This window comes from Protopterus annectens, chromosome 12.part0, assembly GCF_019279795.1.
Source record: "Protopterus annectens isolate FY-2018-M chromosome 12.part0, PAN1.0, whole genome shotgun sequence".
Lineage (NCBI taxonomy): Eukaryota > Metazoa > Chordata > Ceratodontiformes > Protopteridae > Protopterus > Protopterus annectens.
Window position 1 is genome coordinate 1,099,184,456 of NC_056746.1, and position 12,476 is coordinate 1,099,196,931.

Below are 12,476 nucleotides of genomic sequence, written 5' to 3' on the forward strand. Positions count from 1 at the left end.
TGTAGATACCACTAGTTTTCCATTAAAATTTGTTTGTTTGCTATTTCACTTATTCATTTTGAGTTAGAGCCATCTTACATTGAATCTCTTAAAGTCTGTAACCCTTTCTAGTGTGATGCCCTTTTTCATGGATCTTTTTCTATCACTCCTCTTTTTCAGGCTGGAAGAACTCATTTGTCCACTTTTTAAGCCAGCTGATTGTGCAGATGTAAAGTTTCTGTAGTAGAGTACTCTTTAGTTGGCATATTGTTTTTCTCAGTATAATTTAAAAAGTGCAAGTCTTCTTTCAGGCCTTCATACTTAGTTTTCCATAAGGAAAGAGTGATGCTTAGAACAAACCCATTTTTCTTCATTACCAGTGAATCTAACTTCAAACACTCGTTTACTCTACCTGACATACCTACATATTTTCACTATAGTGAATGTCTTTTCCATTGTGTAGATGTCGACTTACAGCTCAGATTTTATGTAGACAAAACTAAAACTTTCCACATAGATACCCAGTTGTTTGTATCCTCTCCTGAGTCTGAATTTGGAAGGAAATGTTTCTGAACTCTCCCCTTAGCTGCTGTACTTTTCCTTTTTGGTTTAAAAAGTAGCCAGAAATCATTGCTCAACTCTTTGTATTGTAGCCAATTTCAAGTTTTTTTTTGTAATTTTGTGTATGTACATGTGAGTGCGTGTGTGTTTGGGTGTGTATTTATTTATTTACTACAAGTCCAAAGAACACTGGAGGCAATGAGTTACATAAAAAACCCCCCAAAAAAACAGATTTATTGTACGTATCAAATCAGGAAATTAAAATAACAGCACTTGGCTTCTCGGTGTAAATAATCAGTTGAAAAACTATAGTGCTTCTTTGCTTCTGTATCCCAAAGTTAATTAAAACAAATACAGCCTTTAGGCTTACACTTGTACAGAACAGTACCTTTAGTGGCTCTCTGCACAGTTCCCAAATGTACTGTTTGAAATATGCTGCTGAGGTATGTTAGGCTGTAGTTCTTACCTTTGCCTGAGTTCCAGCTCTCATTACAGGTACTACGCTTGGTATATATCATGGCTGGGACCAGTCTCTGCTGACATACTCCATGGTAACAGGGTCTTCATTTGAGATGAGATGATCCTGCAGGTGAGGAGTTTAATTCTTGAAGGCCTTGGAACTGGGAACTTCTTTGATATGTTAGTAATTGGTAATGAAGAGGTCATTGCTGATGAATACAGTGTAAACTAAGGCCAATCTGTTGTGAGAATGTTGCCAGGCTTCACACTGCAGCATGTATTTAAAGGTGTTTTCCCACTTTCTGCATCCAGTGATGTTGCTGTGTGTGTCTGTCTGTGTGTGTCTGTCTGTATAGTGCATAAAGTCAAATAGACATTTAGTTGACGGGGCCTGACTGTAGTAGGAAATACTGAATGCACAAATCACCACCTTTACTTTTGGTGGGCTATATGAATGTCGACTACTGTAATGAGTTCATCTGTGTGTACAACCGTATATGGAGAGAAGTCCTTTCTAGAGTGACTTGGGTATGTATATCTAAACTATATTTTTGATTTCTGCTTCTTCAGTTGTCTTGGACGTGTAAAGTGGGCAAATCAGTTGAAGCCAAGAAGCAAAGAGAAGACCAGTGATTGTTTTCCGTATGAAATGTATTACGATGCAGTTTCTCAGTGTTCCCTTTAATGGGGAGGTTTCTCCCATCCTCATGTTTATGTGACTGTGAATGTGGTACATATAGGTTTGAAGGGGTGTGTGTGTGTCTGTGTGTGTGTGTGTCTGTGTGTGTGTGTGTCTGTGTGTGTGTGTGTCTGTCTGTGTGTGTGTGTCTGTCTGTGTGTGTGTGTCTGTCTGTCTGTGTGTGTGTCTGTCTGTGTGTGTGTCTGTCTGTCTGTGTGTGTGTCTGTCTGTCTGTGTGTGTGTCTGTGTGTGTGTGTGTGTGTGTCTGTGTGTGTGTGTGTCTGTCTGTCTGTGTTTGTGTCTGTCTGTGTGTGTATCGGGGGGCTTCCCTGCAAAATCACTTTCAACTCTTTTTATGGTTGTTGTCTGTATTTAGTTATTTATATTTCTTTCATATTTCAAAACTTAATTGGTTCTTCACAAAGTAGATTGTAAACGATAAAATGACATTCTAAGCAAAACAGTCATTACCATCAAGGCAAAATATAAGGTACTTTTATTTCATAAAAAAAATGTAAAAACCACTAATAAAGTATAAGCCTAGCTATTATACCATTTCACTTCACATCAGCATATAGTTCCACTTCACATCAAAATGGTTTCTTAGGTTTAGCTCATCCTGTCATAATACCAGCCTAAAAATTGCTTTGCCATACCTCCATAGATCTGAATACGTGCTTGACACCCAATTTCAGCTAGTGTGTCAAGCACTTGCATTGACATTAAATGCCATGCCTAACTTCACCTTACAGGCTTTGCTGATAATACTGAGACCACTTTTATCAACACGCCCTTTGATGAAACTTTTGTTTCTGGTCAGGCTTTAAAAGTTGAATAGCAGAAACAGAAGCCTAGACCCTCAGCCCTGTTCGTTTCAAGTTTCATAATGTGCTGTTCTTTGCAGGGTTTCTGGGATTTAACACAGAATGCATCAGTTATGGTTCCATTATGACCAGAAGGAATTTTACAACAGAGGTTCTGGGAGAGGTCACAAATGCCTTAGCGACTTCCGTGGTGGCTGACAATCCAGAGGTGGTTAGAATCAGTAAACTAGTCAGGAATTTCATGGTCCTACCCTGCGGGCCTGCAGACATTTCTCTGAGACCTTGCCTGACCTGACCCTCTCTGGGACAAATTCATGGTTGTTTGGTTTGTTTGTTTAAATAAATAAATTTGTTTACTGGGATAGAACACTAAGCAAACATCGACCAATTGCAGGCTCGGTCCAGAGGTTCAGAGTTCATCTGTCTTTCCAGTTTTTAGTGTGGTTAATTATCACACGGGATGAGTGCCTGAAGTCCGTCATTCCCAGAAGCTACCTCATTCCCTTTTTTATTCCTTCCCAAACTGCAGTATCTTCCAACTTCAGATACCCCACCCTATCAGAGGGTTTCAGCAAAAAAAAGAAAGGCAATATGGTCTCTCGTGAAAACGAACAATCCACATGTTTCCACCACAACAGCAAGAACCATGTTTTTACTCCCAAACTACACAAAATCAAAATACCCATTCTGGCCACAAGCAGTCTGTCATTATGTTCCGGTAGGCAGTTTGTATTATTTCAATGAAGTTTATATTCCTTGCTTATACAAAGGAGACTGCATGTTCTCTTTGGATCTCCAGGATGCTTTTTCACATAAAAACTAAAAGAATTTAAGAAGGTTCCTTCATTTCCACACTTGACCAGTAATTTCTAATAATGTGAGACACTGTCATTTGGCATGAGTTTAGCCACTGGAGTGTTCACCAGATACTTATCTATGGTGGCAGCACATTTAGGACTATAGTTGTCGAGGAACCATCTGTTGCTTGCATAGCTGGCTTCTGGTAGCCGCATTTGATACAGTTGGATAGCCTCAAGAGATTATTTTCTGTTGCTTTTCCAGTCCTTTGGGATAACTCTGAATGCTGTGAAATCTGTGTCCTCCCCTGTACAGTTTGTCACATTTATTGAGTGCAACCTGGACACTATGGCTTGTTAAACATATCTCGGTGCATACAATATCTTTCTCTTCAGCTATTGGTTTGTCAGACCCAGTTGAGTCCATGTTTTAACAGCTCTCTGGCTGCGAATATTCATTCTCATGGCAGCATCAATGTATATGGTTTTGAATGCTTCATATCCTATGATGGCATTGCTTTGGACCTCAAGGGCTGAATGAAACCAGTTACTAGATCCCATGGATTCTCAGGTTAAAATTTCTGTGAAGTGCGGGTATCATCAAAAATGGTGGATTCCTGAGTCCAGCCTTTCCCTAGGCATGTCCCTGTACTTATTCTGATGTTCCCCGTTGATGCTTTTGCTCTATGGTTAGGGAGTTATTATCAAGAGCAAATTGTCTAGAGGACATGGTGATAGAGGCCTTTCTGCATATAAACTTTCTGGAAATGAGGGTAGGTCTTCCAATTTTTACAAAGTCCTCAGCCTGATCCAGATTTGCTGTTTGGTGGGATCGAAGTTAGTTTAAGTGGAAAAGGGAGAGGGAGACTTCACCAGGGAGACATACTGACTCTGCTGATTTAGTAAATCCCAGATGTCCTTCCCGTTAGCATATGGTATAGATAATGAGGACATCATGGCCTCTAATTCACTATCAGAGGACCTGTTATTTGTGGAGAGTTGTGTCTCACAAGAAAACATTTTCACTGGTGAGCCAATGAGCCTGTGCTCTGCAGAAGAGAGCTGTTAAGGTCCTGGGTTTGGCCTACCAAAACCTGTTGCCATTCCTCTAGCCTAAGAAGATCTTTTGAATTTATTTGATACAAATAGTCTGTAGCCAGACTCTAAGGCCCTTACCTGTAAGAGACCTGACCATTTTTAAAGAGTGCAGTCTGTCCACAAACTCTCCTGCAAAACCTACTTGGGTACAGTGTCCCTGTAGTCTGTTAAGGGACCCAGACTGGTTCCAGGTTGTAACATCCCTGTATTGATAAGCTGAGTAGAATATTTAATAGGAATGAAAAAAGTATGCACCTCTCCAGTCCTGGCTTTTAGGGTCCTAAACTGACAGATCTGCATTCTCAATTACCAGAAATATGTCTTAAAAAATAATCCGCTGGAAAGATGTGAACAGAAGGTTGCTTTGTTCCAGCAAGCCCAGATAATCTTGCAATTAGGAAAACATGCTATTAGGAGTGTGTGTCTGTGTCTGTGTCTGTGATGCTGTGGGAGGTAGGTTTCTGAAGATGTCAAAGTGCAGATATTTAGTTCCACTTTGGCTAGACAGCTGCTGTTTGGACATCATGTTTGCAGTGTGCTTAAAAAAAAAAAAAAGGACAAAGGGGCACAAAGGGACAGCCACAGAATCTGTCCAGCACATCTACATTCTCCCTACCCTAGTAGGAATTGCTATTTTAAATCTAGATCATGTCTACTGGTCCTGGAGGTAAGGGAAAGGAACACAACTCAAAGGTAGGAAGGCCTTTCAGATAAAATGTGTCAGCAGAGGGAAAGAGTGTAGCAGATGGCCAGCAAGGCTATTCCAACCCTAAAGAGTAACTGACTACCTCCTCCCTTACCAATAAAAACTTCCCTCTGGCTTTTCCTGTTCATACCTTTGTACCAAACCCTTATCACAGGATAGAAGGCAAAAATGGCATTTTGCCTTTAACAGTGGCTAGAAATTACTGCAGACAAATGGGTCTTAAAGATAATCTGTAGGAGCTACAAACTAAAATTCTGTTCAAATTAACAGAAAGGTGAAATTCGTAAGGTACCAAGATCGGGAATGTCATAAATCCCATCCTAGAAAATGTTATTGCAGTGCACTATAGAAAGGGATTCCACAAAGACAAGAGGAGAAGGGCTTCTGTTCCAAACTATTCCTAATTCCTAGAAAATGTGTCCACAAGAGACATTCTAGATGTCTCCAAAATTCAAAATGTATACTCTCCATGCACTGCTTCCTTTGCTAAGCCAACCGATGTGCAGGGTTACTCCGGATCTAAAAGATACATAGCAACTTATTCCACTTTCCAAAGTTCAACAGTTTGAGGCTTTTGGTAGGAGGTCTTCAATTCCACTTTGCTTCCTTGACCTTTCAGTTAGATGCTGTGCCAAGAGTAGTTTCCAAATGTCTGACTCCAGTGATAGCACACTGCAGAAGCAAGGACATCCAAATTTATCCTTATGTGGCTAGTGATATACTCCAGAGATGGTCCATGCAAGAGATGAGGAAGGTCTTGAATTATACTTTGCACTGCATGATCAGACTAGGCTTTGCAGTGAAACTTTACCTCAAGGCATAGGGCCTTCTTGCCATTTGAAAAGGTGGAGATTGACAAGTCCCTTTTCAGAACCATTGTAACAAAGCTCCAAAGGACTGCCAGGAAGGTCCTCTGTGTTCTGAAACGCATGGCATTAGTTGTCATTATGGTACCCCCACCAAGATCCACTGCAGTGGTATGTGAGGAGTCTAGCCTGTTGAGGCAGTAATATGTTTTTACTTGCCCTGTATCAGGAGATGCTAGACAGGGGTCCAGGAAAGTAAATAATGTGGGAAGAAATATTCAGGGAATTGTTATGTCTAGGCTTGTATAGGCCCTAGGGCTGATAGCCTAGTACTAACCTATGAACCTAGGAACCTATGAGCCTATGAATCAATAGGTTCATAGGTAGGTACTAGGCTATCTGCCTGAAGGCATTTATAAGTGTGTGTTGGCTTTCGCCGCCCCCCCCTTAGATTAGTTCCCTGTGCCTCTGTCCAGCAGAGCCATTGAAGTGATCCCTGGGTAAACTTTCTGTTTCCCATCCACTCGTCAAGGTTTCTCTTGAAGAGGGTTAGCGAGGAGCTCTGCCTAATGTAGATTGGAATCTTGTTCCAGAACATGGGAAGTCTCTGGGAAAGGAATCTATCCCTCCAGCATGTCCTGTTTATTGTTGTAGTGAAGTTTAGATCCCTGGAGCATGTGGCTCACGGAGATATGGTTTTCTTTAGGTGGAGCGTGTCCATCAATTCTGGGTTGGACATGGCCTTGTATGTCAGGCAGAGATCACCTCTGAGTAGGCGGTATGCAACAGAGTACAGCTGGAGTTTCTTCAGTCAAGCTGCATAGGGCATCTGCTTGAGGCCAGTGATCCCCTTGGTGAGGTACTTCTGTGGTCTTTCCAGTTGTTGTAGGTGTGTTTTGTAAGGTACATCCCAAATTGGGCATTGTACTCTATGGTGGGTCTGATGAGTGATGCGTAGAGGGGCCCAATGACCTCTTTTGATCTGGATGCAAACCCTTTTATGATTACGTGGGCCACATAGAAGGATTTTCTAACCACTATGGCAATATAATTATCAAAGGAGAGGTTACTCTCTACTTGGGTCCCCAGATCCCTTATTACGTCTTCCGTACTTAGGGGGCTACCACTTATGTGGAAGTTTGTGGGTACTTTGTTTTTTCCAAAGGGGATGACTATGCACTTTTTGGCATTTAGCTTGAGGCCATGGTTTTGACACCAGATATCTGTCTCCATGAGACCCTTTTGGAGGATGTCTGTGTCAGCTGGAGAGTCAATTATAGCCCCTAGTTTGCAGTTGTCTGCGAACTTGGTCAGCCATAATCCTCCTATGCTTGTCTGTACATCTGAGAAGTATATGCTGAACAGGAGGGGTCCTAGGACTGAGCTCTGGGGAACGCCACTTGTAACCGGTTTAGAGTCAGACCTAGCTCCTGCAACTCTTACCATGTGGTTCTGTCCGTGAGCCAGGTGGCAACCCATCTCGTGACGTAGGGGTTTATGTTCAGGTTGGTGAGCTTGTCTATAATACCTGAGTGGGGAGTAGAGTCAGAGGCCTGTGCGAGGTCTAGGTAGGCTGTGTGGACCACCTTTCCCTCATCTATAGCCTTGGTAACTAACTCAAAGTAGTCCACCAGGTTTAAGAGGCATGATCTGCCCTTAACAAAGCCGAACTGGGTAGGGTCCAGTGTTTGGAGGTTCCCAATGTCTCTGTTAATGAGATCCATGATGATGTGCTCCATAGCTTTGCAGACCAAGCTAGTCAGGCTTATAGGGTGATAGTTCCTGGGGTCTGTTGTGGCTCCACCTTTGTGGAGTGGAATAACCGTTACTGTGTGCCACTCTGTGGGCATGTAGCCTGTGTAGAGGCTGAGTTTAAGCAGTGTGTTTAGGTGAGGGGTTAGTTCATCTTTGAGTTCGTGTAGGACACAGCCTGGGACACCGTCTGGTCCCACTGATGCTGTGTTTTTGGCTTTGGAGAGGGCTGTTTTAACCCGAGTGTCTGATTTCAGGGGCACTGCATTCTTCTGGTATAGTTATGGGCCCTTTTGGGGGTGAGAGGGGAGTGAAGTTTGCACAGAACCTGTCTGCCAGGATGTTGGCTATATCGGTCGGTTCAGTGTATTTTGTGCCATTCTGCACCAACTTCGAGCAGATCTGAGAATTGCCACTTAGATTCTTGACATAGCTAAAGAATGCCTTGTGGTTATCTTTGGAGTCCATGGCAATTTTTCTTTCGAAGCTAGCCTTGGATGATTTTATGAGGGAACGTAGTTTCTTGCTGATACTGATCAAGGCCAACAAGGGTGTGTCTTTCACACAAGCCACAAACTAGGCTGTCGACATGGATGCCTTGGATCAGGCCTGTGGAGCCCATACTCCAGGGCTGACAATAGAAGGAAACTGGAAGGCAGAGAAGGACAGACTCCACATAAATTTTAAACAATATCTTGAAAGTGGCTATAGACGATAGCATGATTGTGTGGTATATCAGCAGTCAAGGAGGCACTCCCTCTTGTAATCTGTGCAAACTAGTATTGCAGTATTTGGAACCAGCTCTGAAATTAAGTATTCTATTTCAGGGTGCAACTCCATAGCAGACATACTGTGGATATGCTTCACAAAAGGGTCTTTTTTCCATTGGTGAGCAAATGAATTGTACAGGCCACTATACTTCTCTGAGCAACAACAAACTGAATACATTCTGCTGCAGAGCACATCAAAGGAAAGCTGTTTTAATGGATGTATTCCCTACATTCTCCCTTTACTAGAGAAGCCTGTGTCTGTTTGCTTTTCTCTCCCCTTCCTTTCCACCCCAGGATAATCCAGAAAATAAGGGAAAACACCAGAAATAATACTAATTCCCCCTTTGTAGCCAAAGGCATCATATGTTTTCCCATGTGACCCAGCTAGCCAGGGAAAACTATGATGCAACACTTCCCTTTAGGCATCTATATTTCAGAAATGTTCTTAATATGAAAATGGCTAGGTGACTAAGTATCATAAAATCATACTTAATTATTTGGAAAAGTTTTTCTGTTTGGTGCTAAAGAAGGGTCTGGCATCCTAATGAGAGGGGTGTGCTCACAATCGTACAGCATCTCTCTCAGCTCTTTTTCTTGGAATAGTCCTTTGTTAAAATTCATCCATCAGCCATCTCTGCCTGTTACCCTTGAATCCTTCCTTGGCATCCAGACAATGTGTCAAATGGTTCCTAAATAGCATCTTGCAACTATGTTCACCCTGATGGAGTCTGGCTCCAACTCAGAACCTTAGCTGCATTGAGACATCTCAGCTTTCTCACTGTAGGAGGTTGTCAGAATTGCAGGCCCTCATGCGTAAACAGCTTTTTCTTATTTTTTTAAGGACAAGGCTACCATAAAGTAATTGTAGGGGATGTACTTAATCAAAGATATTCAGTTGCTAGTGTTTTTTCCTGTTCCTACAATAAGCAGGAGAGAGACATTTCTTGGGTGTATTCATAGGCAGTTGTGATTCTGTTTGGATGGAACAAAAGACTTTAGGAATTTGAGCAACTTTTTGTAGCCTTTGCTAAAAACAAATGGCTGTCTGTATCCAAACAAACTATTTCTAAATGAATACTACTCTGTATTTTTTCTGTCATAAACTTCATGGGAAAAAAACTGCAGGACAAAATCAGAGGTCTCACTTTTTCGTGGTCAGAGCTATATCCACAACCTTTGTAGTACAGCAAAGTGCTACTAACTCTTATCAGAAATATTCTTGATGGTTCTCAGTGATGCTCCAGCATACAAACCACCTTAAGTGAACAAATCAAACTTGCCTAAAGAAGCGCAACATCACTACTGTGACTCCTGATCAACTCTTCTATGAGTATATTAGAGCTGTAACCTGTTCAGTAATCTACCTTATAGCCATTCTTATTCACAGATCTATTCCAGAGCAGTATGCCCATCAGATATGGAAAGAATCTTGAGTATTCCTATCCTTAAAGGGGACTTGGTTATACTGACAGAAGCTACAGACCTGTTGCAGTTTTATACCTCGTATCAAAATACTTGAAAGCACTCAATAAACAACGCGTCAGACAGCTAATTAAAAACAGCTTCTCATCTTCGGCACAGCATGGTTTGCAATCTGATCACACAGCTGTATTTCTCATTCCTAAATACAGGAAATTCCAGTGTGAATATGTGAAATATTACCATTGCAAACATTTTAGTTCTGTAACACATTTGATAACATTCTACCATAAACTACTACTAAAAGTCTAGCTCACCTGGACTTGCCCCTTAAAACCAAGTAAGTGTAGAGTAAAGTGTTATATCTCAAGCAAATCCTAATCTGTTAAATGGAAGGATGCATACTATTTTCTGTGCTCCAACTGTACAGCTTTTGGAGTTCCCCAATGTTCTATCCTAGGTCCTGTTCTACCAATATCTTTACTAATAATATTTATAAAATAGACAGCCCAGGCACTACTTTACATTATGCTGATGACTCTACCATAATGTGCTCATCTAATTCTGTCACCCAGCAAAAATTCAGATTCAAGTTTACCTTTACTAAATATAGAGTCCTGGCTTATTGAAGTACAACTCCTACTTAAGTCCCCCAAAAATTAACTTATGCATCCCCCCCAAAGCACATACTAAAAAATTAACCCACAGATAACTGGATAAAACAATAACAATATAATTATTAAACAAGTCATCCGTACAAAACTACTAGGAGTAATCATAGATCAACCACTAAAATTTGATTTGTATATCAGCTTTGTGATGTCCAAAACTAATCTAAAGTTGGGATTGCTGTGTAAAGGCAGGCCATATCTAATTCTGCAGGCATAATTTCACATTGTACAGTCATTCCAAATGCAAGTGCTGCCATTTGTACTATAATTACCAAACATGGCCACAGGAGACGAAGATCACTAGGTCAGCTACCATTCTCATCCTTGAAATCACATGACCTTCATGAAGACTCGCTGTATACTATTCACACAGAGCCAGACATTTGAACTCCATTCTCCTTGATCTTAGACTTAAACTAGCACACGGATTTTCCAACTGAAACTTGAAATCCTGCTTCATATTTTCTTGGTGCTGTTCTAGCTGGGAGGGATAATAAACTCTGAAGAAATTATTCATATAACTAGGGCTCATTTTTCAGGAAGGTTGGGCGTTGGCATAATGGTTAAAATGTTTACATCAACTACACAAGGTACAGGGTTTGATTCTTACCTTTGATGGTAGTTGACTAGGCATAAAATAGCCTAAAAGCGCAGCTAGCCTATTACTTGCCTATGGACCCGTGAACCCAAAAAGGTACAAATCTAATGTTAGGTCTGCAGATGTCAAATAAACCATTCAAGCTACTATATTGCTCTCTTTTTTTAAAACCTTTCTGTCACTAGAACTATTTTTAAAGTTTTTGCTGTAAGTGTATTATTTTGTTTCTTAACTAAAATGATTTGGTCTGTCAGGTAGTGTGCTTGAAGATTTGTAGTACATAGCCTTTGTGAGAAGAAAGTTACTGTTTCAGTTTTCAGTACCCAGTTTCGTCTGGCTTCTTGAAGATATGTTTTGCCAATTTTTCCTCACGTAGAGCCTGATGTTTCTTCAAAGTCAGAGTTTTGTGGTTGTCTGCCTCTTGTGTTCATTTCACTACCATATTCCCTCCCGTTCCTGTTTCATGGCTATTGTCAGTAAGCAGAAAAAACAAGTGTGTAAACTGTTAAAGTACTTTCACCCTCCCACTGTATTCCATGATCTAGAATACTGAGTGCCTACCCACCCAGCCAGTGTTGCTCTTGAGTTGACTGCCCTTACTGTAAATTGTGTTTGTAACTCCTTATCTGCTTATTCTAGTGGGCACTGGTAGAACAAACTGAGAAGTTCCTCCTCTTAGAAAGCTAAAGCTCGAGTCCCCTACCTAGACGTTTTAACCTTTTTTTCCATATTCCTTTTAAAATATGCTCATCACGGTGTTCTGGCATATAACTTTCTTATCATTTGATTTCATCAGCACTCATTAATACCGCCTGTTTTCCCAGGCACCAAATACCATGAAGTCAAGTTTACCTTTAACAAAGTACACACTGCTTAGACCCTAACACATAGCCTACATGTAAGTTACCTAACTAAATCACGAAGACCTCCTAAGTGTAACCAAAGAAGTACCTTTAGCAACCTCAAAAATGCACACAGCTGTCAGCACCCATCATGAAACGTATATCTAAGAGTTACACTGACTTAATTTAAAAGCCCATAAGACAAATCTCCATACAGTCCAATTTCTTGGTCTTAGATGACTGCATAGTAAGACATGCCACTGCAGCACTCACCAGGATGTGCTGAGAGAGGTTCTCGGTTTGTTGTCCATCAGGTGCTAGATTTTACTACATCTCACAAGCACTCGTGTCCTTGCAACACGAGTGCACATATAGGTTCAATGGTAGGTACGAGGCTATCGGTCCATGGGCCTAAGTAAGCCTAGCCAACAAGGTATAGTCATAGTACATGTGGGTGTAAATGACTTGAGATGCATTTCCCTGGATTATATGAAGGGAGACCTAATGGAACTGGC

The 12,476-nt window shown here is 41.2% G+C and overlaps 1 protein-coding gene across 2 annotated transcripts in view; it reads left to right on the forward strand.

Moving 5' to 3' along the window:
• Positions 1 to 12,476, forward strand: part of AAR2 (AAR2 splicing factor) — a 278,259-nt gene that overhangs the window by 202,261 nt on the left and 63,522 nt on the right. The gene's annotated exons all lie outside the window — the stretch shown is intronic.